Here is a 23,032-nt window from a genome sequence, read left to right on the forward strand (position 1 = left end):
CGTAGCGCCATTTCACTTACAGCAGAAACCGTAGTGCCCTTGGTGTGGCCAAGTTGAAGCGTGAGAGTTGCGGTTAACTGCGGCTGCCCCTAGCCAGCAGGCAACCACGCGCAGCACGCGCGCTCCTTGCCCACCGGCTTATTAGCGTGGGGCGGACAAAGTGCGTAATCCCGCCTCCGGTGGGCGCGCCGGGCCGCTTACCGAAAGGCCCTGGCGGCCCCTCACTCCGTGGCTTTTTTCACTCTGCGCGCCGGGCCGCCCTGAAGACTTCCATAACGTCCCGGCTTTACCCGTCGCGGAGGAGATGGCCGCCTCCTTTGAGGGCGGTAATCCCATTCATCACGGCTCCGTTACATCGACACCCACGCCATCAGTCAAGCTCGTGGCCCGGGCCGCCGCGGCCGCCACCAGCGCTGGCTAGGGCCCCGCAAACGAGGCCAGCCACCGATAAGTCGGGCTTGCATCCAAGTTGAGCTACGCCCAGTGCGGTCCTCTCAAAAGCCTCGTACTTAGGACAGTAGAAAATACACAGAGGGTATCACATTTCCTACACAGTTCCCTATGTATTCAATTATCTTAATAGTCAGAGTATTGAACTACTTTCTCACGAGAGGTAAACATAAAGATTTAATTATCATCATCAAAAAATAGGCTTATGTAATTAATATTTCGTCATTTCGCATGTGCAAGTTTGCAGACCTCTTAAGCAACGAAATTGCTGCTGCACAATACGGTAGCATGCCCTCAGAGAAGCGTAAGCAAAAGGGTGCACCCCATCTCCACCCTTATTATTGTGCTGTTGAGGTGATAATTAAAACTGTATGATCATCCGTCATACACACCACTGGGCCTCCCGGGAATCACACTGACATGCACAGAGACCGTAAGTGAAACATGTCAACACAGCACGCTACACACCACCCCTCGTCCTACATTGTACTACTTACTGTTTTTACAAGCCTATGGTATATAGAACTGGCGATTAACGTTTTTGTGTGCATCACTTCTCCCTCCTCTCTCGCTTCTGCCCCTACCATTCCAACAACTCTTTCTCCCCCTCAGCTTACCAAATTACTACACTACCTCCCCCACCCTTCCACCAACCCACACAGCTCCACATATGATTGTTTTGCCCATAGTTTCACGTGTTAAGTTCTTCCTCCCTCTTTCCCTCCCATAATCGGTCTGCTGCAATTGCAGTGATCTATTAACAATACATACAATTAGTACCTCTCCTGTATATAAATAATTACAATAACCTATCAACCTTCCTAGGTAAAATGTAATTACTTAGTAAGCTAAAATTAGTGCCATAGTCATCCTATTACAGTTACAATCACTTGATTACTCTCCATAAGTTACCATTAGTATACACCTTCTCAGTTGTAAGAATTTAGCTGTGATAAGCCTATTTTGTTCCTATTCATCACAACTCGTTCTCATATATAGCCTACCCCATCTTAAGCTAACTTAAATCTACTGAGCTCAGATGCTAAACGAAGGGACAAGGCAATGCAGCACCACAAAACAATTAACACAAACAGCAATGACAAAAAATTCAAATTGGCACAGCAAGCAGCAATACATATAAGTTAGCAAAGCAAATGCAACATTATCACTAATATGAGCCAACGTGCAGCAACAAGAAATATAAATCAGTAGTAGAACTGGCTTAACAGAGTGATACAAAGTGAAATTCAGTAGCACTATGCCTGGCGAACAGCAGCAGCAAATGCAATAACTTAAACCTAAACATGATAAAGCTCAAGCAGAAACAATATTACAGTAAAGATAGGAAATGTCTAATAACTATGTCACATCTTAACACTAGAGTGATGCATCACCTTGACTTACTCTATGAAACAAGTTACCCAGTCATTGTCAAAAATTATGTATGCAATTCCTGTGAAGGGAAATGTCTTTTTGTGCTCCCTCGTTTTTTTTTGGAATTAGATCATAAAATTATTATTTACTGGATCTGTAGGCATAAAATATCTATATTAGTACATCTATTAAATTTTATTCTAACCAATGCTACAGTGCAGCTAGAAACTAGATATTAAACAAAATGAGTTATCTATCAACTAGAAAGACAGTAGTCATAATCAGGTGTATAGACATAAAATATTTCTCATCATTTCATTAGGCATTCAGTAAATATCAGAAAGTATGAGCTCAAAACTGTAATCATATGTTCAAAGTATGAGTGTGTCTTATTTGAAATGCTTTCTGCAAAGAAATGTCAATAGCGAGGTTAATGGCCTCTCCTTTTTTTGTTCTGCCTCTGAAAGGCACGCCATTTTTTTTCAGATGACTGTCGCATAGCTTGGCGCCTACAGCACTTTACATCAAGGTCACTTTGCTTTCTTACCGAAACATTTACGACAGCAGTGACAGTCTCATATTAAAAAATTTCACAAGTTGAGAATTTGTGTTACAAATGTGTACAAACAAAATCCTGTAAATATAACACTGTCCAAAATATTTTCACTGGCATTGTGATACATTCATGCATATACACACATTTCATAACTCTTAAAGTATGATTCTTGATTTCCAACATCCCTTTTCACTAATCAGAGTCGCTAACCATGACTCATTATTCCTTACTTTATTACACAAATACATATTCATAGACACTTCTTCAATATTTCATCATAATAAGTACTTAGCATAATCAAATTCCTCATATAGCATCAGCTTATTGATCAGAAACATAACTCAACAGCATAACACACATTGTGAACGTAATAATAACATCATAAAAACTCAGCCAAATCTCAAAAACGTCTTAGCTTTCTGCAATAATTTCAAAACCTAAAAAAATTCTCTGCTCATTCTGTGGAACTGTCGTAGTTATCGTCCTCTGGAAGCAAAGTTCAGCTGAAGTCAATGTATTCACCTCCTCATAAATAAAAGTGAAATGCTTTGCATATAGATATCTTAGTTATTACGCTTATTGCTGTGATGAAGAGAGTACTGTGCTGTAACGTATTGTTGTGCTACGGAAAAGGTTGTCTCATTGTAGCTATACCACAAAAGTTACTACTAAAACATGTTTTACCTTCCAGAAGAATTCAGAAAAACTGTGCAGATATAAAACAGATACAGCGCAAAAGCAATAATATAAATTGTGTCACTCATTAGTAGTGTCGTGATATAATCATGTAGCTGTCAAAGAAACCAAATGCTAAGTGATCTTTAATCTCACAGAATGTACTTCAAATCCAGAATGTATTTTCAAGTAAATCAAAATGTTGCATTAAAATCTCATTAGCAGTACCTGTATTTGTTCTAAGTATGTGGGCCTTATAGTCGTTTCATAATCGTGCAACTAACAAACAAGAATGTACACACACAATAACACTGTGTCGTCTGTTCACTGTAACAATGCACTCGTAAATGCCGTCTAAATATGTTCCCTAGGTTCTAGACTGGATAGTTTATTTTAAAACATCGTTGCATGTTAACAGTTTCTAAGTGTGACAAAAAGTACTAGAAATGTGAAATGAAAAGTTTTATGGCAAAGACAAAGTTAAAAAGCAGATTATCTCTGAATAAGCGGTTTTACGTGTGAAGTGTGGTGCAATCCTTTACTCTTCATAGTACTCAGAGTTTGAACTTGAATGCAATTATCGTGCGGTATATGTCGGTAAAGAATACTGGAATTTTTCTCAAGGTTAGGGTCTATGTTATTTGTCGCTGATCTAGCCGGCGCACATGACTGCCTGCGGTGTGAGTCATTGTCTATCTCTTTGTTGGCAGCGTCGTTATTGGGATTTGGAGACCTAACTTCTACAAATTCACCTTGTCGAGAGGGCCCTTCCCTGTTTGAATCCAGCCAGTTCTGATGCAATTCAGGTCTGTCGTTACGATCATATCGTCTGTCGTCATGTCGGTAGATTCCATAGTTTCTTTCTTGTCGGTCACGTGGTGGAGAATTTCTCCCTGAATCGTAACTGCGCGCTGGACCGTTGCATCTGAAGTTATTCTGTTTCCCTTGATAATAATTATTTTGGTTCCCATATTGTCTGTTTTTCTGATTGTCTCTGTGATAGTTACCAACACGGAGGGGTGATCTTTCCCTGTAATTATTACTACCCTCCCATCGGTTGTCATTGGTGTCTGTTTTGGTCACGATTTGTGTTGTGAGAATAGCCTTGTCGTGTCCAGTTATTATTTCTTTCATTGCGAAATTGCGACGGATGTGATCTGTAATTGTTGTGTTCCTGTTTTCGCGTTCCGTGATTGTCAGTGTCAATTTCTAATTCTTGTAAGAGTCCATGAAAGCTTCATTGTCGTCTTTGCAACGTCCTGCCAAAATAATGTGTCGTAAATGTTCAGGTAATTTGATTAAGCCAATGCGGATCAGTTCTGAGGGGCTGTATGGGTTTGACAGGTACTGATTCTTGTGCAACATATCTTCAAAATATTTCACAAGACTGGAAAATTCAGATTCTTCGAAATGTTTCATCATTATGATGCTATGTTTTACTCGGTCTTGTGTAGCTTGAGACCAATATGCTGAGTGGAAGGCATGATAAAATTCTCCTCCACTGTGGCAATCATGAATGACCGATCGCATTCTTATAGCTGGTTCATTCTCTAAATAGCCACACATAAATTCTAATCTGTGCCCTAATTACCAGTTGTGAGGAAAACAATGAGAGAATTGATGAAGCCACGCTTGTGGGTGAATGTCATTGCCGGAATTCTTAAATGTTTTCGATTTACATGTAGTAATAAACAGCTTATAGTCAAAATCACTATTTCGGCGAGTTGCATGTTGGTCATTGTTACGTCGTTTCGGCGGTTCCATCTCAAAATTCGGTGTACCTTGCCAATTTCTTTCATAATTTCCGAAGTGCCCTGTCTGATTATTTTGTGGATGTTCAGTATTTCTATGTCCCTCTCCCTGTATTGGAGCGCGAGTGTCCTCTGAAATACGTATTACCTGTGTCAGCTGATCTTGTAATTCCCGGATTTCTCTTTGGTGTTGTGTATTAATTTGATTCTGATTTTGTTTGAATTTCCGAATTTGTTTACACTCTTCTGTGTCATTAAAGACTACCGGTTTTGTGTCATTCAGATTATCATCTACCTTCGTAGATAAATTATTTAGCTGATCCGAAAGTTCAACTACTTTCTCTGGTAGTGAACTAATTTCCTCCATGTGTCTTTCTAAACCAATTTTCAGAGTATCTACTGCGTCCTTTAAGTTTTCCTGAGTTTTTGCAAGTTGCGTAACCGAATCGGTAGATGCAAATGAGTCAGTTTTAGCTTGCAAGGTCTCATGATTTTCATGAACAATAGTTTCCAGTTCTTTTATGGCTGCTTCTTGTTTCTGTAATGCATTTCCATGCCGTGAAAAAAAATGTTGAAAATGCACACAAATTTGTGTTTTTACGTCATTACAGACTTTTTGACATTTTGATTCAATGTTATGTAACTCAGTACTTAAATCTTCACGTGTTTGTTCAAGTGTGGTGTCTAACTTCCAAAGATTTTGTTCCATTGTGTCTAATTTTTGAAGCTTTTTCTGTGTTTGTCTCTGATTTTGTTCCATTTGTTGCATTAATTGCAATAATAATCTATTAGTGTCTGGAATCTGTTTCTCTATGCTTTTTGACAGTGCATTTTCACCGGCAACATTCATATTTTGACAAGGAGAAAATTTGTCTTGACTCATTTGAGAAAACGGTGAGGACCCAAAACCTGAGTCTACAGTATTTGCAATATTGTGTTCTGTCATTTCAGATTCCTGAGGCGAGCTGTTGCCGACCAATCGATCGATAATGCTTCCCTGTTCACTACTTGTTTCACTGTCTGCACCATTATTTGCCGCCTGCTCCATTTCTCTATGCACAATTACCAAATTACTATTTCGAATGTCTGTTAATTCATTACACAGTGGTGCTGATAAGCTACACTCGTTGTCACTATTGTTTCTCAGTTTACTTTGGAGCCTAGTGTTATGTTTTTCACACGCCATTGTTGTCACAATATTTCACACTTGGTGCAAATCTACATGCATCCCACAACTGTTTTACCATTACAACAATGAAATGCTGCAACTACAAAGGAGATTCTCTCTACAATTATGTGCTAGCAATAAACAAAAGCTACACTAATTACATAAACTACAAGAAAAAATCAGAAGATTCCAGTGAGGTACCCTGGCAGGGTCGCCATATGAAACGTCACCTTAGAAAAATTATACATGACTGTGCTTAAACTGACACACAATATTTTTTTGCGCAATGCAATCTGACTTTCAATAATCCCTACAAGAGAATGGCCCTCACTAAATTAACCCATACGTTTCACAAATCTCTTACCTCACAAAAATTTTAGTTACTCAAACTACTGCAATACAGCGAGCGCCACTACTGCTAGCTAAATAAAAGATTCAAACTAATGAAGGCACTAACTACTGATAGGCATAGTTAGCAAATGAAAGATCTTGATAGAGAACAAACAATGTATTTACCTTAAAAGTGTTTAAAAGACATAATACACATATCAGTTCATGATATCCAGTATTACAAATTTACTCGTTCTGTCGGACACACGTCCAGATCATCCGCTCTCAAAATTCTGCCATCTCTCTCTGCACATCCACCACTGCTGGCGGCTCACCTTCAACTGCGCAATGCTACGTGCTGTTAACAGCCAACTGCCCAACGCTACAATGGCGAGGATCACAACAACGCCAACCAGTCACAGACTGCATACAGCACAGCCAGTGATTTTCATACAGAGCGCTACGTGGCGTTACCAATATAAAAACCTAAATACCCTACTTACACCCTTGTTTAGCGTAATACTATGGATCAGACTGATTTATCCAGCGTAATACTACAGGTCAGTTTGACTTCTAAACCCTGCTATATACAAAGCTATGGACCATCAATCTATCCCTTTATTTGATTTCAAACTGTCTCTGTTTTATTATATTTTTGGCCTAACATTACAATCTGATCGAAAACATCCTGCTCTCACCGCTTGGTGTAGTAGCAGATAATAGTGCATCAAGATGTCTAGAAAATAGTATAAAATAGTGCTGGACTGGAGCTGAGGAGGTTGCCTGAAAACAGTGAAACATCCAGTGAAAATGATTCTTTTACTCAAACTGCTTACTTGAAGCATTTCTAATTTATTTCCATCATCAGATATCGAAGTGCAGAGAGGGTCACGTGATGTGGGTATTCCTAAATGTGAATGTAACGTAAGCTGACATGTTAATCCGAGCACCATAGTCGGAATAGACAGCAGCCGACGGCAGACACGAGAAGCCATTGTTGCGGTGTAGCGACAAGGCGGAAAAAACGCAGATACCAAGAAGGGCAAAAATAGAAATACGACGTAATTTCCAGGGCTGACATGCTCTCAGATACGACCAGGTACAGTGAATGCATAACCGGAAAGAAAAATAGTCCATCATAGATTTACAAACTGTCAGAGTCAGCAGGAAGGGCAAATCATTTCACGTAGCATTCTGAGACTGTCTCCACTGGAGCATTATGAGAAGGACTAATATTCCTAACCCGTAGTGTTTCATCCACCCACAGAAACTCTTCTCCGGGTTTATTGAAAAAATCAGCAATCAGCTGGAGAAAATAAATTTTATTTCCCCCATCCGTTTCATGGACCTAGTACCCTTACTTAGATGAAGAGCAGTAAGTGCCTGAAGCCTGATAAACAAAATTTCTTTTCAGCAAGTGGCTGCTGATTATTTCAATAAATTCCTGAAGTGCTTTATCTGACACCACTGTAGCCCTCAAAAGTTAGCATTGGGGTGACGAGCCTTCGCTGAGGGAACACGGCAGCCTGATTTGGAAGAGGGCAGACTTTCGTTGAAAAGAAGCTACGCGTCAAAGGCATAACAAGCTGTGTTTTCGTTTAGGTAGTCTTAAAATGTCTAAGCAAGTACAATCACGTACGCAACGAATTTCATTGGTGTTGATAAAGTATATTTTGAATGTGATAACCTACTTAGGCTTAGACGATTGTAAATAATAATGAGTAAAGCTTTCGCCTAGAAATATGCCATCACTCCAAAGCATGTCGGCAAGTGGAACGAAGTGAACTGTCTAATTGCTTACTGCCTCAGCGTTCTGACTATACCACAGCTAATGGCCTACTGGACGCGACAGCAGGTTTAGATCATAGAAATCTTGGAGAATATTGGGTTACGTATTACAGGCCAAAATTATCCTGGGGTTGTGATCTTAAGTCCTGCGTTGGAGACAGCTTAAATCATATGCCGGCTGCTTGGAATTATAAGTTAATAAAAGACTAACTATTTCGACCTTAATGGTACTGCCATGGTGATCGGAAGCAGCTGAAACCTCGTGAGCTCCCTGATTCTGGTAAACACTTTTATAACTTTACATTTTGCTGCAACGAATGTGTACCAGATAAATTGGAGGGAACTGGACTTCAACAATAAGTTAAGGTTTTACCATATTTGTTCCCTCAACACTAGTTGGCCTACTAACCTCTCCTTGAGTGATCACGTGCTAGATGAAGTCAGCATCTGAGTTCACATATGCGGGCGGAGCATATAAAAACTGCAGTACAGGCAAGGGGAGGAAGACTGACAGGTCGAGAATGTGCGGATGGACTTCGAAGACGCAGTTTCAACAGGTCGGTCTGCATATCCATGTTGGGTTCCTGCTTCATGGTTCAAGCAGTTCGTTCCACAGTATGTTTGACAGTTATTTTCTCTCGATGCAAACCGATTCATTTTGTTCTGAGCACCACCAAAGCGCTTAAATCCAATTAACTTAAAAAACAAAAGGATGTAGCATGTTACCAGTACTTCTTATATAGTATAATTCAGCAGTCTGTAAATAAAATTTCATTTGTATAATTACTTCACCAGCTTGAATCATTTCTGTTTGAACTGTATTATATTCTTGCGCCTTTATTGCCTTATGTCTCGAATGGTTTTATGTACATCTGACATTACCATCATGATATATCGTCTCCTATCCTCAAACTGGTCATAACAGTACCGCACTGGTAAGGTAAGTTACGCCTGATCCTTGAGACATTTAATGGTGCTTTCTTCGTTTCAATAAAATTTTAGCTCAGACACTAGGCAGAATCAGCTATGGTCGCACAGGGCATTTGCCTGAAGAGCTGCCTCTTCCTAAGCCGTCAACGCTCTCTCAACGACGATTGGAAATTTTAACACCTCATTGGTTACAGTCACGAGATTGAGTGGAGACTGTCCTAGACTCCCTCTGAGGAAAAGTCTTTGGTGGATTTGGGAAAATCTGTTAGTTTGATCATCATAACAAGGATGTGGCACACCAGTTAACTTGATAGCCAATACAAACAAAGATTCGTCTTTTTTTCTCTTTGTTCCATACAAGAAATACATGAAGTCGGTATTGCCTTAGCATAACAGTTATTCTCTACTGATTTCAGACGAGAATATTTGCTTGGAAATTTCAGCCTCGTACCGAGACTTCGTGTCTCTAAAGGTCCGATAAAGTCGGAAGCACTAACATTGGAGTCGTTACAATAATCCCAAAAAGAAGTAACAGACAATTGCACATAAATTTTTAGGCAATTTCTAGTCGACAGCGACTGTTTACGTGTGGAAGTGTAGATGGAAAGGATTGAATTAAAGTTCGTATCAAGTAGCACATGAAATGTAACCGTCAAGCAGTAACAAAGTACGTGTTAGAACGACAGAAATCAATAGCCCCAAAAGAAGAGCTATAGTTATTATCTGATCGACATGAGATGTGTGATCCTAGCACGTAATTACGGTCATTATAATATTATTATGCTCATTCTTTGTCTCATTCTGTTAGTAGGAATGCTCCTGTACAGTTGAAAATAATTCGCTGTTACATATTATGTCGATAACGTTACGTAGTCGTTCGGAAGTAATGGTGTACAAACAGTGCTTTGGTTACAACATATAATACGGCTGAGGGGTATCTGATCCGGCGAAAGGCAGAAGCGGTGCCTGTCATCTTATCTTCTTATTCTCCATCACAACTAAATCCTTCTTTGCCTTCGGCGAAGGGTGTAAACTTCAGAAAATTGGAGCCTAGTAATTAGCGCGTTCACAAAATTAATTAAAAAGTAGTCCGTGTGAAGCTGAAAACTTATTAAGAGTCAGCGATAGAAAAGGCGTTTACATAACCCTCTCGGCTTGACGCATGCCCTACGATAGGTAAATTAAAAATTACTCGTTTTTGGTTCAGGACAGCATTCTAGGCGATATTAGTCAGTCAAAAAATTGTCTTCAGGTTACATGAAGCACATAAAACTCATAATAAATCAAGGACTGTAGACTTTCGTAGTTTTCCATGTTGATAAATGCCACAGGCAGTTTGACGCCGCTCTTCAGCTCCTCATTAGCGTAAATCAGTTTTTTTTGAAACTCTCTTAGCACATAGTCCTCATCATCATCTGTGCTGTGTTTCTCAGTCTTGAACATTACGTGAGGTTTTTCACTGTCTAATGATTACACTACTGCCTGTTTCAAAAATTAATGACGCTTCACCACACAGGGGACAATCTGCACCCAATTCCCTTAGAAATTTGTTCTGCTGTTCTACCATGTGATTGAATGTCATATACTTTATCTCCCAACACTTTTTGAAACAGTCGTCGAAGCACAACAAATCAAATGGTTCCAGTTGACTAATTCCAAAATTCTTCATGAATGAATTCCATAGAGTACTCAACAAATATAGAGCAACTGACCTGTTTTAACCCACTCTCTGAGCTAAAGGTGAGACAAACAGATTTATTATATTGATGAACCCCTTCATTACCTATCTCCCTTTCTTGCAGTCGGGCGTAGGACTTCTCAGAGCGACATGAACACTGCGAGAAAGCGGCGTGGTACAAGGTTACACGTTATCAGCAGAGATAATCTTTGTCTTAGATAAGACTTAACTATCGAGCAGTCTTTCGTAAGATGGTAAAGAAAATCGACTCTGCGTAGCTGCTGTTCATCCATTGAGAAGTTTCATAGCTCCGTATTTTCTCTTAAAATCATCAACACATTTTTATATTTCGATGACTACTCTAAATATTCATGGATGATAGGTTTTGTTTGGCGAAAGTTCGACTCATAACCTTCTGACTGAAGGGCATGCTCTGCTGCACGTGATTTTCTACTTCTCCTAGTCGACAAGGACTTTTATGCACCTTCATCCTTGTATTCACGCTTCTGTTGGCATTTCCAATTACAGACGTCACCACACGTACATGGACATTCATTTCATTATCTCTCCTTCGTTAGCTCTTTCACATCACAGTGAATTAATAATGCCTTTATCTTGTATTAATATTGTATCTTCGAAGTACTTAATTCTCAAATACTGCAAGTCTTCAAACCCGTATCGCAGCACGGGTTCCTCCATGCTATGCAAAAAACAATGAGAAGAGAAACACTTTCTTGTGCAAGTGGAGAAGATCTTTGGTCGGTGGTTTTAGTCCCAACATATTTGTTTTTCACTACATAAATTTTATCTTTATTCTTTCCCTTAATCCAGTTTTCTAAATTTCTTCATTGTTCCTTGTAAGTTACTTTGATTTTGGGAGTACGCTTGTACTATAATTTTGATTGTAATCGCATCTCAAATGTGAGAACTAACTAGCATGAGGTTAATTACTATTTTTCAGTAAGATACATGCTACATCCACAATATAATAAATATTGAGACTTATTGTAGAGTTTCGTTTCAATAATAAGCTGCACTTAACTATGCAACGTCCAGGTGAATGGGGAAGACAACAGAGGCTGTTGTCAGAAAACAGAGATTGGGAGAAAGATTCTGAAGGTATGAACAGTTTTATAGAAACTATTAATCATTTTATTAACATAAACACATTATGAATTGGGCTCGACGTTCTGTTTTTCAGTTGCATTGGGAATAAAGGCACATATTACTAATGTGTAATTAAAAGCATTCAGTGTTTTTCACTTTTTGTAGTTTCACTACAAATTTTATTGCCAAAGTGGAGAACTGTTCACGGAGGGTACGCCAACAGAAATAATGCCGCAATACTCGTAGCCAATGGTAGGTGGAGATTTATCAGTTTCTCGTTAAACAGAATTCACGTCACATAGTTTCTAGTGTCGTAAATAAGGATAGCGGTGCCACGAGGGAACCGGCTGTGAATCAGAGCTCAGCCAATTGAATTCTCCGCATTCCAAGCCGAGGACGCAGCGAATACGTCACACGCCAGCAGCTCTTCCACAGTGTCCAAGACAATTGTCGCCGAATGCATGGAGGGGTGCGAAATTGTTATTGAGATGAAGAGCAGATGAAGGAATGTTAGAGCGGATATAAAGCGGTCATTGGGAAAGTTATTTCCGTGTTCCTAATGTAGCGATGCAATTAATCACACTGAAGAGGACAAAAAGTACTTCAAAGGGGTGAATTACAGGTGAATACGAAATTCCCCATCGGCTGCATGGTGAGATCAGAATCTGGATTAAAATATCAAAATGGGAGAGAAAAGTGTGAATTCTTTGTAGGAACAGGAACAGTTATTTCTTCTGCCAACACAGTATCCCTTTTTTAGTGTATATATTCTGTTTCATTTAGTATATCTCTTCTCCATATAGCCTTTATCTTCAGTCTTTCACCGCAGAATATGTGTACTTATTTTCTGTAAATATGTGGCAACTTATTTATGATTCAGCTTATTACATTTTTTTCGTTTCCAAATGTCAAAGGTTTTCAGCCCAAAATTGTAAGATATGTTAGTTCGTTCTAAAAAAGCCGCTCGACCATGAAATGTAAGTTTTGTCACCTCCCACCTAACTGTCATAGTTCTTGTGGTGGATCCTGATGCAGTCTGGAACTCCTATGTAATGTTCTGGATAGATGTCTGCCTATTACACATTAAGACCCTCTTCAAATGTTGGCGGTCTCTGTCAGTCAACAGACGAGATCGGCCTGTCCGTTTATGTGCTGTACGTGTCCCTTCACGTTTCCACTTCACTATCACATCAGAAACAGTGGACCTAGGGATGTTTAGGAGTGTGGAAATCTGGCGTACAGACGTATGACACAAGTGACACCCAATCACGAGACCTCGTTCGTAGTCCGTGAGTTCCATGGAGTGCCCCAGTCTACTCTCTCACGATGTCCAATGACTACTGAGGTAGCTGATATGGAGTATCTGGCAGTAGATGGCAGCACCCTGCACCTAATATGAAAAAGTATGTTTTTGAGAGTGTCCGTATACTTTTGATCACATAGTGTATTTCTTTGGTTGTGAGATTGTTCATGGGAAATAACGCTTTTAATTTCCCACGACGTTGGTATTGTCAGGGTCCTACAGCCAAAGTGGATGTGAGGATTTGCAGAACATAGCCAAAAAACAGTCTTAAGTCAGCTCTACCTCCCTTCCCCCCACAAACCTTACCGATCCAGGGAAATGGATAATTCCAACACGCTGAACTCCCGGATTTTGGCGGCTGGCTAAAGTACAAAGCAAACATGACACGTTGTACCTAACCAAAATCCTTTCTCGAATCGCACAAAGAGAAATGGTCCTACTGCTGCTTAACTTAATCACTGCATTGATCATTTGCCTGTGGGCAATAAAGACGTGCCACGGCTTACAGAGGACAAATTCCGTTTTAGAATTCCATAGAATTTGTAGTAAAGGGTATGTTCTTGGTATCCCATAGGTTAGTTCATCTGTACTTCATCCATAGGATTAGGCAACCCTTTCGACACCACGTGGGTGGGGGTTTTTAACTGCAGGTGCTGAGCAGCCGCCAAGCTGAAGCGGTGTCGAAGTTTCAGACAGGTATATCAGTAATGTGATCAACAAAGTCCCGTGGGTGGCATCGAAGATCTAAGCTTTGTGAGTGACTCCGAGGATATGGTCGAGTTGTACGGCCGTAGAGGAACTCTTTGTCGTTTTATCCACACATGTGTTGCACTCTAGCCTGATCACAACAAAGGACGAGAGAAGGCAGGTGGGCTGCAAAAGAATAAGCACCTTTTGCTGCTTTGGCTCACTTTCAAATTTAGTTGAATGGTTTTCAACATTCTTTAGTGGTTCCAACATACAGACGAGAGCACAAATTGAGGTCATGCTGCACTACGAAGGGGTGCGATATCTTTCAGAGGGATTTCAGCCCAACGTGTCTACAGAGAACAGCTAAAACTTTCGAAGGTGTCAGAAGTGTCTAAAACTGTCATTTCCAAGCGCGAAATATTTGGGAATCCACGCCCGGTGGATAGGGGTGCCTTCTATTACGTCCTATATGCCACCTCTGAGGCATTTTGTTGCTGATCCTTAGCGGTGGCGTGTCTAAAAAGTTTTCCTCAGCCACCCATAAGGTAATCGCGTCATGTCAACACTAGTTGTCGAAATTGTGTCCCCCGACATCCCAATAGCACGTCAAAAAAGGGGATAAAATGTGAATAAAAGGGGCTGCGACGACCTACTCATCGTGTGACATGTCCACAGTGGCGTTGGGATGAGATGTGCTGAAATTTGGTGCTAATGTGACATCGGTAACCCAGTTTAAACTCACATGAATTTCTGAGCCGTTGCCTTTCTTTTCCCCTGTGTCGACTCCGTGCCGTTTGAAGAGTCGCTGAGTCCGAGGGTGACGTCGCCGGGTGCCATGATTTTACACCATTACGTAGGAAGGCCGTAGATATCTTGGAGTCAAATTTCAAACTTAATCGTCGCAATGCTTGAAATTACAGGGTTTCGAAAAGTGATCCTTTAATTTTGTTGTAAAGTGAATGTATGTATGTTCGACATCTTCACCTAAACCAACAGATAGATTCAAAAGAAACTTGCTACACATATCGCTTATTGTCTGTAAATCATCGCTACGGCTGTAAGAACCACCTACCTATCAAATAGAGAGGAGAGGGGGATGAAAACAAGTGTAGCCCATGACATGCGAATTCCCATAATTTAGTCTTCCAGTATCAGAAAATGAGGGTACTTCGTGACTTGCAACAAACTTTACACATAATATCAAAATTTTGCGCAACATTTTGTCTCTGACAACCGCCACAAAATGATGAAAGGGAAAAAAGTTTATTGCTGACTACATTTTCCTTTTTCATGCAGCAATGCGGCAGCATGTACACAAAGTTTTTAGTTAATATTTCTTTACTTCTAACTGTATTTGCGACACATTTTGCAGACAATATTCTCATATACCATAGAAGGCACCAGCGGAATTGCTTCACTCTGCGACACATATTTCAGGAATATGACATCAGACACACTGAAAAGCGTGAAAACTTACGCATCTTGCAGGACGTTTAAATTTATTGCTTCGTTGGTATTGACGCCATTCGCAAGACTTTTCGTAGACAGTATCCACATGTTGTTGTGGTTTTCAGTCCTGATGCAGCTCTTCACGCTACTCTATCCTGTGCAAGCTTCTTCATCTCCCAGTATCTACTGTAGCCTACATCCTTCTCGATCTGCTTAGTGTATTCATCTCTTGGTCTCCCTCTACGATTTTTACCCTCTGCGCTGCCCTCCAGTACTAAATTGGTGATCCCTTCTTCTAGCCAAGTTATGCCACAAACTCCTCTTCTCCCCAATTCTGTTCAATACCTCCTCATTAGTTATGTGATGTACCCATCTAATCGTCAGCATTCTTCTGTACCACCACATTTCGAAAGCTTCTATTCTCATCTTGTCTAAACTAACCGTCCATGTTTCACTTCCATATATGGCTACACTCCATAGAAGTACTTTCAGAAACGACTTCCTGACACTTATATTAATACTCGATGTTAACAAATTTCTCTTCTTCAGAAACGCTCTCCTTGTCAGTGCCAGTCTACATTTAATATCCTCTCTACTTCGACCATCATCAGTTATTTTGCTCACCAAATAGCAAAACTCCTTTACTACTTTAAGTGTCTCATTTCCTAATCTAATTCCCTCAGCATCACCCGACTTAATTCGACTACATTCCATTATCCTCGTTTTGCTTTTGTTGACGTTCATCTTATATCCTCCTTTGAAGAAACTGTACATTCACTTACGACACGTATTTCAGGAGACAGGACATCATAAACATTGAGATGCATGAAGAATAACCGCATCATGCAAGACATTTTAATTCATTATCTACACTACGAACTCTGTTCATGACACATTTCGCATTTAGCAGCCACATATATCTTCGGGTGAAACCGAAAAATTATGTGACTGTGCCGCACATAGTTCAAGAGGTATGACGTCGTGAACATTGAGCTACGTGAAAATGGTATTGCAGGCGAAATTTGCTAGAGATGGAGGTGAGAAATGTGTCCAGGTACGTGTTAAATATGTTACATATATGTGGAATACATTTCAGACGAGGTGATCAAAGCCAAGGCTGAAAAATTCATCGTAAGCCCCTGGAACGATTTCAGCGAAGTGATTCTTGAGTTTCTACAGGCGTATTTGATATATTTGATAATCAAAATATCCACGGGTGTACTGCCGGTCTACAGTGTCCAACGGGCACAATATTTCGGCGATCATACATGTCGCCATCATCAGGTGAACTGACGGACCGCCGCCGCGACCGAACCCAGTTGCCCCCCATCAGCCATAGCGTACGTATCTCCGTACCGGCACGTTCACAGGAGCTCAGTCCGTCAGTTCATTTGATGATGGCGACTTGTGTGATCGCCGAAATATTGTCCCCGTTGGACACTGTAGACCGGCAGTACACCCGTGGATATTTTGATTTCAACGAAATTTGATACACCTCGTATTGGCTACGATCCGGAAAGAAATACTGTAGGGGTAACAGCCACCAACCTCCAATTTTTGTGAGCTTTATAACGCGGAGAGAGAATGGGATAGGAGAAGATGCACTGAAACCAGGGGAGGCGAAACTGGATAAAGATAGGGGGAAGAGGAGATGGAATTAGAGAGATGGACACAGGGGGAAGTAGCAGATGGACAAAGAAGGTGGAGAGGTAGGAAGAGGTGGACAGAGAGAGGAGATGGAGGGGACGGACATAGTGGGGCGGGAAGGACTAGACGGATGACGAGAGGGGAGAGGGCGAGATGGAGTATGGGAATACTGGAATAAAAACTTACCAAGGAAATGCCCAGCTGCTCAGATAGTAATGAAATAAATCTGTTAACATTATCCAGTACGAAGTTCTTTAAGCAAATAATGAAATGTAGATAGTATTAATGTTGAAAAAGTGTATTAAAGTTTATTTCTACACTTCCAGTCATGTAAAACAGTAGCGTGTTTGCTAGTTATTTTTATTAGGAGCCTATAAGCAATGTTCAAAGGATCTCAGTTTTATTCCATTTCAGATTTTTAATTTCCACAGTGAACTAAACATCACTGGTATGTGAACATAGGTACTGTTGATATTCTCTAGTTTCATTTCCTAACTTGTAGTGGATAAGTTGCACTTAATCACATTGCGATGTAATTTCAGATATTTAAATAAAAGTATCAGGTATTTTCACACCGATAGCGTAAAAATATACACAAGACACATACAGATGAATTACCCTCAGCCTTTACGTACAAAACTGGAGTAACTTAGAGAAATATTGAGTTGAAATTATCAGTCGTTTGACGTAAAACACGTTTTGTGTACATCGTGCACACTTTAATTTTGAGATAATGCACATCTCAGAGTCACCGAATCATTTTTATAAAAAATGCAAATTTCGCATTCATACCTACCCGAAGATAAATTTCCGCCAAGTCCTTGGTCTGACTGGCGTGACGCCGGATGCGAAGGTCAAATGTACAGCGATCTGGACTCTTACATCTAGATACAAGGTGTTCAGAAACAGTCTGAAAAGCTTTTAAGGGTGTTGCAGGGTATGTTGAGCAATAATTATTAAGAAAAATTTCGATACGTTCCGCCATTTCCGAGTTAATTAGCATTTAAATTAGCCAATCAGGCAATTGTTAAGTGCAAATTCAAGCTATCCGACCGATAAAATTATTGTCAGTTCTGCGCATAGCGTAGATGATAGCGCACGAGACTGCTCAGTCTTTCGTTCGGGTTTGATCCTTACTACCGTGCCATGTCCACTTTTTGTATCCTTATCGTGTTCGGTTTTAGGAAACCAAACGAAGAACGTGTATGGCGTCACCATCTGTGGCGGACCGCTAGAATTCGCGCGCAACGCTCTGATTCGCTAACCTAAGTGCTAATTAACACGAAAACGCAGAAACGTATGGAATTAAATTCTTCAATATTCGCAGCACACCTTACCATGCAACACCCTCACAAGCTTTTCTGACATTCTGACAAAGACGCATATTACTAAATTAAAGCACCCTATTGCATTTTTCTGTCTGTATGTGAAGGCTAATCACAGGTACTACTCTAGGGGTTTTTCATACTGTTACACTCTCAGACTGATTCACGACGAAGTTTTGTGGATATTAGTTACTACCGCTACACCAGATAAGTAGCCTGGCCATAGATATTTAGTGATACCTGTGCGACACTGGGGCAAGTCGCTTGGTACTGTTCTAGTGACATTCGATTAATAATAATAAGTAACATAGCCTCTAGATCTATAACTTTCTTATTCCATGATCGATTTTCAGATTTCACGTCCATTCTTCAGATGTACCTTTGCACACATCTAACCGATGGTAATTATCAATTTCCCACGTTACAGCAGCTTGTCAACCCAATTGCATTTGCGGATGCTCAAGTCCATGACACCAAATAAAACGCCACCCCACTAGATTATAAAGATTTAAGTGAGTTTCAACGTGGTGTTACAGCCGGCGCATGAGCGATGGGGCACAGCATCTCCGAGGTAACGATGAAGTAGGGATTTTCCCGTACAACTGTTTCACGAGTGTACAGTGAATATCAGGAATACAGTAAAACATCAGAGCTCTGATATCTTTGCGGCCGGATAATGATCCTGCAAGAACGGGACCAACGACGACTGAAGAAAATCGTTCAACGTGACAGAAGTGCAACCCTTCCGGAAATTGCTGCAGATTTCAATGCTGGGTTCTCAACAAGTGTCAGCGTGCGAACTATTCAACGAAACATCGTCGATGTGGGCTTTCGGAGCTAAAGGTCCACTCGTGTACTCTTGATGACTGCGCGACACCAAGCTTTTTTCCTCCCCTGGGCCTATCATCACCGACATTGAACTATTGATGGCTGGAAACATGTGGCCTGATCCGAGGAGTCTCGTTTCAAATTTTATATAGCGGATGGACGTGTCCGGGTATTGAGACAACCTCACGAATCCATGGACCCCGCTTGTCAGCAGGGGACAATTCAACCTTATGGAGGCTCTGTAATGATGTGGGGCGTGTGCTGTTGGACTAATATGGGACCGCTGATACGTCTAGATACGTCTATGACAGGTGAAACGTACGTAAGCATTCTGTCTGACAACCTGCATCCATTCATGTCCATTGTTCATTCCGACGGACTTGAGCAATTCCTGCAGGAAAATGCGACGCCCCACACATCCAGAACTGCTACAGAGTGCCTCCAGGAACACTTTTCTGAGTTTAAACACCTCTGCTTGAGCATAACTGGGATGCCTTGCAACTTGCTGTTCAGAGGAGCTCTCCAATCATATGCACTCTTACGGATTAATGGACAGCCCTGCAGCATTCATGGTGTCAATTCCCTCCAGTGCTACTTCAGATATTAGTCGTGTCCGTGTCGCATCGTGTTGCGGCACTTCTGCTTGCCCACGGGGGTCCTACACGATATTAGGCACGTGTACCAGTTTCGTTGGCTCTTCAGTCTAGATCATGCAATAAAATGTTATAAGACTTTCTTCGCATCTTGATGCTATTTTAGTCGTTGTTTCCATAATTACCGGCTTGGTTCTCATCAATCCTCTACGACGGATGTTCAGGGTAGTCCAACTAGATTGTCGCTCGCCACGCAGCAAAATCCGTTCAAGACAATGTGCTACTACTATCATGTTGAGAGTAATAAATGGCATAGCTGACTCCCGGTGGAGCAGTTCCCTGGCCCTTACTCGAGCTGACTAAGCTCGGGTTGAAGGGCGGGGACGGGAGACGTGGAGGACCGATGGCAGCCGTCGGATGGCCCTATCACAGCCCCTCGCCGTCCTGGCCGGCAATCGGAGACGGCCGGATTCAATTCGTCCTCCGTGCAGTCGGAGTTCAGTCCAGGGATCGCGTTTTATTGCCTGCACTATATTTACGACTTGTCCGGAACGAGTCGGACACACCCATCGCTTTCTGGATACGTCGCGTTTCCTGGCCACTAAAGTGGGACCTTACGTTCCCTAGTAGGTGGGATGGTGTGTACGGTACTGCTACTGCTTCGACAGTGCCCAGAGTACGAGGAAACAACGGCACAGAAGCCAGTGCGCTGCACGTGGGTTGACCGCCATGTCGCACGTATTATTAAGAGTTTACTAGCGGAAAAATGTGAAATACTCCCTCTAAAGATGAATTAGGAAATTTAGATACATATTGTTTAGTTATCAAGAGAGCTCAAACTTAAAATTTGGGAGACTCAAGTGATCCCGAACGTTTTAAAGGGCCAGGAAGAGGTTCAAGTATGCGAAGGTAACGTGGGATGTCGCTTACAGTTTGACAAATCACTGAACGATCTCAGGTCAGTTATGTAAGCATGCAATAGTAAACGACATTCCTTCGAGGTAGCCTAAATCATTAAAATGTACAGAGATTGTAACACCCCACCCGTCAATTACCTGGTTTTGGCGTGTGTTCACCCCAGCTAATTGACTAACAGATCAACAGAGAGTGCAAAACTGCCGCAATATCGGATAACGCAAAGAAAGTAATAAGGCCACGTGACTCCTGATTGAACTGCGGTAGCAGTGTTGGCATTAATTGATTCAGAACTGATCACTTTTAATTAAAAAGGGGTGGACATTGATGTTATATTCAGCTACTGAACACCAGAAGGAAGTGTTGAACATAAAATTAATTAAGAAACTGATTTGGCATTTCAACTACTTGATTGAAAACAGATACAGTCGATTAGCACAAATTTATTTTAACTCCCGACCTTCAATCATCACATTACATGACTCTCCTATCAGGCAGTGGTAATAAATTGCGTTTACGTGGAGTAAAGCGCGATAAATCAAATTAATTCCTATCGACTGACCCAGGCGTAATGCCAAGTGCGAGAAGAATTCCACAATACATAGCCCATGAAACCCACGTGGAAACTTTGCCGACGTGATCCAACAAATTAATCAGTGGCCTAACTCAAGCCAGAGCTGACGCAATATAACCGAATTCAGCGTGGAGGGCGGCGTCGTTGTGAGGACGTCGGTTGGCCTCGTGGTGCTGCAAGGCTGCGCTCGCCTATTCACTCCTAGCTATCTTGCTCAGTACATAGCTAAACCAAAACTTCCTATCTCCAAGCTCAATCGTTCCATTTGCTAAGTCCTAAACTGCAGAGATGCTCACTCTTTCTCAGGCAAGCTGAGTAAACAATGCCACGTCCGCACTCTAGGCAAGCTGGGAACGGAAGATCACCACGGAGACTTCTCCCATTCCGCTCTTCACCTCGGTTTCCCCTCCAGCAAAATTGCTTACGCCAATTGCAGCGCAAGTCACGTTAATTATACGTCGCTTCCCAGCGCCGACCAATGCCTGCCCTGGCACTCCACACTCCTTCTTCAGACCACAAGTGGCCCATCGGGACCACCCGACCGCCGTGTCATTCTCAGTTGAGGATGCGGATGGGAGGGGCATGTGGTCAGCACACCGCTCTCCCGGTCGTTATGATGGTTTTCTTTGACCGGAGCCGCTGCTATTCGGTCGAGTAGCTCCTCAGTTGGCATCACAAGGCTGAGTGCACCCCGAAAAATGGCAACAGCGCGTGGCGGCTGGATGGTCACCCATCCAAGAGCTGGCCACGCCCAACAGCGCTTAACTTCGGTGATCTCACGGGAACCGGTGTTTCCACTGCGGCAAGGCCATTGCCAATGCCTGCCCTGGGGAGTGAAAAAATTCCCACAAAATTCCCCTTCCTCTCAACTTCTGCTATTTACCTCCTCCCAGGCCACCCATCAAAGTTAACGTCTGCACAAAACACCAATTTTCCCGGAATTCTGACTCCCAGGAGAGTACTTCAAATTTCTCGGTCCTACGTGCCCATCGGAGGCCGGCGTATTTCATTCTGTCGCTCTTCACCTGATTTACTTCAGACTCTGTGGACCGTGAATTCAGCGTGAAGTTGCTATAGTCATGAACTTGCATATTTTGGCCTCTGTTGACCGCTTCACCGTAGCTTTGAGCGGCTTTTTCGCATGTTTCACTGAAAACGGGACGACGGTCATTTATCAACAGGTGTACAAGTTCTCTGTCTGCTTCCTGGTACACCAGCATGGGGTAAACCACCCACGCACTGTCAGACACCTTAAGGCAGCTGGAGGCTGCGCCCCGTTACCGCTTTCTCAGAGCCACCCTAAGGGAAGCCTCGGTCAGCTCTGAATACTGCCCTGGGATAAACTAGCCTCCAGTAAATCGACGCGTTTTGCCACAAAGTTTTCATGTCGTGTGAATTACTTTAAAACTATCACCTGACACTAATTATTCCAATACGTCCATACTATACCTTCTACAAGATGCATTGTGCCTTGTCAGTCACTTTTGTTCAGCCCTACTGTTCGCTCAACGTGAGTTAGGTGATCTTAAATGACTTCATGTAAGGGGCATAGTTCTTGCCATCTTACAAGATTAAAACAATGAAAGTGTTCGAGGGCTTCAGAAGCAACATTAAACCAGAAATAATAGGCTTATTAAACTGAGGAAGGCACAGTTCCGCAGCTCTGCTGAGGTATTTGAATAGTAAATTTGGCATAAATGGAGAAGTATAGATGGAAATATAATTGGGGTAAACGTACGTAAAAGGAACTACCCCATGAAGACTTGATGGACCAGTCGAAGTACTGGAAGGCTTAAATATAGCAAACTAACTCTTTTTTATACGCACTGAAATGTCATTACCATTGTTATTCTTGGTGAACTACAAGACATCCTTGCCAAAACGATCAAAACGATTAAAGA

At 41.7% G+C, this 23,032-nt stretch overlaps 1 pseudogene; it reads right to left on the minus strand.

The window, feature by feature from the left end:
* Positions 1-21,830: 21,830 nt before the first annotated feature.
* LOC124623359 lies at positions 21,831-21,947 on the minus strand (annotated as a pseudogene).
* Between the last annotated feature and the right edge of the window lie 1,085 nt (positions 21,948-23,032).

The sequence above is a fragment of the Schistocerca americana genome, chromosome 7 (genome assembly GCF_021461395.2).
Source record: "Schistocerca americana isolate TAMUIC-IGC-003095 chromosome 7, iqSchAmer2.1, whole genome shotgun sequence".
In the NCBI taxonomy this organism is placed as follows: domain Eukaryota; kingdom Metazoa; phylum Arthropoda; class Insecta; order Orthoptera; family Acrididae; genus Schistocerca; species Schistocerca americana.